Source organism: Crocodylus porosus, unplaced genomic scaffold (genome assembly GCF_001723895.1).
Source record: "Crocodylus porosus isolate Cpor-Errol unplaced genomic scaffold, CroPor_comp1, whole genome shotgun sequence".
Lineage (NCBI taxonomy): Eukaryota > Metazoa > Chordata > Crocodylia > Crocodylidae > Crocodylus > Crocodylus porosus.
In genome coordinates this window covers 8,959,109-8,964,510 of record NW_017728931.1, presented here as the reverse complement: position 1 = coordinate 8,964,510, position 5,402 = coordinate 8,959,109, and positions in this window count along the sequence as shown.

Below are 5,402 nucleotides of genomic sequence, written 5' to 3'. Positions count from 1 at the left end.
GGCGCCTCGGCGCCCCCGCCCTGGACCGGCCATAGCCCCCCCGCCGGCAGCGCGGTCCCCGCGGGAGGCTCTTCCCGGGGCTTCAGCTCGCCCCACAGCCTCCTCCGAGGGATGCGTCCCCGGCCTAAACCCCTCGGTGTCATCCCCCCGCGGAATGCAGCGGGTTCCCGCTCCTGGGACCAGCCCGGACACGGCGGGGCCCCGGGGTGAAGCGCCGGGGAGGGGGTGCGGGGACTATCCCCCTGACCCTGCTCGGACAAGCTCTTCCTGGCGCCCTGCTCCCAGCTGGAGACCCAGGAGGAAACCCGCGCGGGTTTCCTGTGGGTCACGCGCGGACGACCCGTCTGGCCCCTTCTTAGAGACAAAGTGAGCCCCCTGAGGCTGAAGTTGGGCAGGAGGCAAGGTGGAGGTGCATCTTATAGACTGATGATTTTTGTACTGTTTTTTTTTTTTTGCAAATATATGTGTTTTTATATAGATATCTATCTGCACCTCCAACACTGTGCCCTGCATCCCCTGTGGTTCACTTGGCACACTTTGGTCAGTTAAAGATCTATGATCTTGGCACGATCAAAGCACACTGACAGTTAAACCATTCATAGTTGTTAGGGGCAGGAAGAGACCTTGTAGATCATGGGGTCCAGCCCCCTGCACCAGATAGGAAAAGACAACTGGGATCAAGTGACCCCAGCAAGGAGGTGATTGTCCAGTCTTCTTTTGATGATTCCCAGGGCAGGTGACTGCACCACCACTGGAGTTTATTCCACTGACTGTGAAGGAATTTTTCCTGGAATTGGGCCTGAAGTGGCCTTCCAGGAGTTTGTATCAATTGCTCCTGGACTTCCCCAGGGGTGCCTTGGTGAGCAGCTGTTTACTAAGTTCTTGATGTAAAAAACCCCCTGTTACACAGTTTGCACCACACACCCATATCCATACCCATACCCCCAGCCACTGTCCTCCTCAGAGGTCCCCCCAAAAAAGTTAATGCCAGACCCCTCTCTGCCATATGAGGTCTGCCATTTCTTTCCCATCCTCCTCTTCTGTCTTCAGGTAGTACCAGTACATTTCACTCAGCCCCATTTTAATAGAGTCCTTGACTCTTTTAATGAAATTGCACAGAAATCCTAGAGCAGGGGTTCCCAACATTTTTATGCTGTGGACCGGCAAACTGTGGATCGGATGTGGGTGTGGACCAGCAAACTGCGGACCAGCAGTGACTGGCATACTGCGGGCCAGCAGCCAACCTTTTTTTATGCTCAGTGTAAAAAAGGATTGACTGCTGGTCCACAGTATGCCAGTCACTTCCAGTCTGGCAGCCAACCCTTTGTGGCCCAGGGATTGGAAACCCCTGTCCTAGAGAAGCAGGGCTGGAAGGAACCTCAAGAGGTCATCTAGTCCAAGCCCCTGCCTGAAGCAAGAAAGGTCTTGTGAGCTACATTGGGCTCACAAAACCTTATGTATCTTTGATTCAGTTAGTCTATAAGATACACCACTACCTTGACTTTGACCTATTCTTAATCTTTAAAACAATCCTTTTGTATGACTGTCAGGTACAATTCCTGAAACATGTTCCCCCTCATCCCTGCTGTCTGAAGGTAGCTCTAGGTGATAACTGCACCCTTTTGGTCCCCCTCCACCGGGTGGAGCGTTATGTGGCCACTTCTCACTGTATAATCACCCCTCCCATCCCTCTCCAAACCATCTGATAATATTCTCTGACAAACCTCTGCCACAATCTCTCACCCTTACCCTGGTGGTAAACCCAAAGAAATCTCTCCATGACCATGGCATATGCACCTTTTCACTGTGGTGGTCTCATCCTTGGCGCTGCCAGCTAATTCCCCGACACATATGTGTGCCATGGTCTCCCACACCCTGCCATGCTGTCCCTACAAGTCCTTTCCATTTGTATAAATCTTTCCCATCCCATGTGGGAGTTTCAGGCTGGCATCCAGCTGGGCAACATGTAGGTGCACACTGGCAATCCTATGGCAGCTTTCAGGTAAATACAGAAGGAAGTCTGGTAGGTAATTAAATGTGAATGCGGTCATTATAAGGAGGTGGGGATCTCTCTCAGGTTCTATGGGCCATTTATTGAACAATTTCCTTCATTCCTACCCAGCACGTCATACCCAGTGGTTGTCTATCCTATTCCTGCTTTCCCCCGCACCAACCATTCACCTTCCCTGCCTCCCACCTTTCTCCCTCTTCCCCACCTCTCTAAGACTCCAGTGCCCCTATTCCTCACCCTATACCAGGGCCCCCCAGTCTCTGCACCCCATGACAGGACTCTGTGTGCTCCCACTCCATTCTGTCCCCAGTGTACAGACTTTTTTACACACCCCATTCCCCGTATATCACTGCCCCCATGTTCTTCAGCAGCTGAGTGCTTTTCTCCCATTCCCTATGGCTCTGATTGTCCCTCCATCCCTCTCTTCCCACGGTCACTCCTGTGTGACACCTTTCCCCCCTGCCAGAAACTGTGTTCCTCATTTCCCTTCCCCATTCTTCCCCCTCCACGGGGTTGTGCATATGCCACCATTCTCCCGGTCTCACCAGTGTAATTATTTGGTTTGGACATAAATCATTCCAGATTTCAACATGTTAAACTCTAGTGGGAAGATGAGCCGGGGCATCGTTGTTCTGGAAAGCATTAATGGGTGTCCTCAGCCAGTTGACTGATCTCTAGCCAGCTGCATGGTTGCCTGGAAGTAATAAACACATGGCAGGTGATCCTTGCACTTCTATTCCCACCCTCTTTGGTTTTCCCCAGAAACAAGAGTTCTGGCCACTGATGCATGAAACGTTTGAAAATCCCTGAAAATATTAAATTGGTCTATGTATTGTTATAAACAGGCAAACACAGAAATATTGCACATAAAACCCACCAAGGCTCAGCCAAATTACCTGTTTTGGGGGAGTGTTGAAAAGCTCCCATCACGAACATAGCCATATACAGAGAACAAGATGATCCCTGCCCCAAAGACCCACCTCGCAGGTAAGACAAAAGACAACTGATGGAGGTATGCAAGCGGAGGAATCTGTCATTTATTTTTATAGTACATTCCAGGTATTTCATGCTGTCCCCAAATTTTCAAGGCGTCACAGACTTTTGTACAGAAGATGTATGGCCAAATCGTGAATATTCTCTGGAGAAAGCAAAGAGTTGACAGATGGGTAGGGGACAGTTGGGGCTTCTAGTATCCAGGAAGATGTAGGAGGTAACTTGTTATTTGGCAGACATGACACCAAAGCTTGTGGTAGATGGAAGAGGATCAATTTTTGCATCTTGACCAAAGAAGGTCTGTTTCCTCCATTTTCAGTTAACTGGAAACAGGTACCCTTGTAACCTCATGTAAACTGGAGGTATCCAAACACTTATCTCCCACGACTACAGTTTTTAAAAACTATATTAGCTACTCTGAGTAGCTACTCTGACAGGAGGGACTTTTCATTTGTACTTTTCCTTAGAAATGATAAAGATCCATGTCCCCAAACTCGATTTTCCTTTTTAGAATCACATAGCCCAGGGCTGTCAAACTCACCTGCCCCCTCCGCACGCTGGATCTGGCCCACAGAGCAACTTGCAGATCAGAACTGGACGTGGCAGCAAAGCAAGCAGCAGCAGTGTAGAGGTTAACACAGCTGTCGCTCGCCCCTGCTACCATGCCTCCCCAAACAGGCTCCATTTCCTGGACTTCAGTGGTGGGACCCAACCCTCAATCACTGGCCCCTGTAGGAGCTCTGCAAAGCCAGGTCTCACCCATAAGCTTTACAGTTGACATCTCTCATAGCCTAGTTGTGCCACTCTGTCCATCATACTGTATTGCCTACCACTGTCACTCCTGCCTCATTTCAAACACAGAATCCCCAAAATCATGCACTTTAGATCCTTTACGTGCTTTCCACATTTTCAAAAATGCCAACAGCTCTCACTGTTACCAATATGAGCTGCAGGGTGTTTAGCACTTCTGAGTATCAGGCAAGTGCCTATGCACCCATTACGAACCTACATTTTAGGCACTTATTTTTGCAAGATAAAGGCCTCCATGTCTTCAAGTGCTGTTTCCAACAAGAATTTAATGTCCCTCAATGCCCTAATTTTTTTCAAAGACATTAGGGGCTGGAAAGGACCTTGTGAGATCGAGTCCAGAAACTTAACTGTGTGTGTGTGAAATTCTTTCCCCTCCCCTACGTGGTACTTTCATCCTCCTATTTAATAAATTCAAATTATAAGTGAAGTAATTTCACATCCTGCACTGAAACCCTCACATCCCAAGTAATACTCTCACAAACCCGGTACATTTATCTCATAGCCTTCTGGTGCAAGAAGGCCCATTCACGATAACCTGTCTTATTATCTCCCAACCAAAAGGGCAAGGTTTTCAGACTCGTAGCCCCATTATAGTCTTGTTGCAGCTTGCGTTCCCTCAGTTCTGGACAACAGGCAAACCAACAGAGCAAATTCTTTTGCTGCCAAGAATTCAGAAAGACAACACAGGTCAGAACATCTGGGACCGTTATTTGATATCTCTGGGTTTATCTTGAGAATCGGGTTTGCACACCAAACAGTACTAACGTGGCACTGCTCCCTTTACAAGATCTCGACCCCCCCCCCCGCTTGAGAATCACTAAGCAATGATTTGTCAATACAACCACAGGGTCCTTGATCATGACCAGAACCTGCAGCTACACTGCATTTTTCTGCATGGTCAGTTCACTTCCCCTTGACAACATGGGCATGAAAGAAGCCCTGTAGCCTTCACACCCGGTCATAACATGCCATCACATTACAGTCATATATGAGCCTGAGACTGTGGCATATCATGGCTATGCCCCTTCCCTTGTTTTCTCTGGCAATCCCACAGTCAAGGATGACTGTCTTCCATGATTGTGTCTGAAGATGGCTGATGAGGCCTATCTAGGATCGACACTGAGAGAACACATGGTGGGACATATAGCCTGGGCAGCTCCTCCTATTCCACCCTATCAGGGCCATGACTCCATCCCACTGCATGTGTGGGTTTCCGTACAAATCCAGCCCTGGCAGGCCCCTGCTGCCAAACCTGACGTACCCACCAGCCCAACACTGGACACTAGATCAGTGGTTCTCAACCTTTTTTGTACTAGGACCCATCTGTAAACATCAATGGCCAGTCCCCACCCACTGCCCCCCGTGAGGGGGGCAGGGGATGGGTACATGGGGCACGGGGAGCCCTAAGCAGCCCCTGGCAAATGAAGAGCAATCATGTCCACATATTTTCCTCCAGGAAAGGAGAATCCACTTTTAAAGTCTGTTCCCATTTTTATGACCTACTTTTGGGTCGCGACCCACAAGTTGAGAAACGCTACATTAGACGACCCTTTTGAGGTTGCTCCTGGCCCTACTTCTCTAGTGAGGG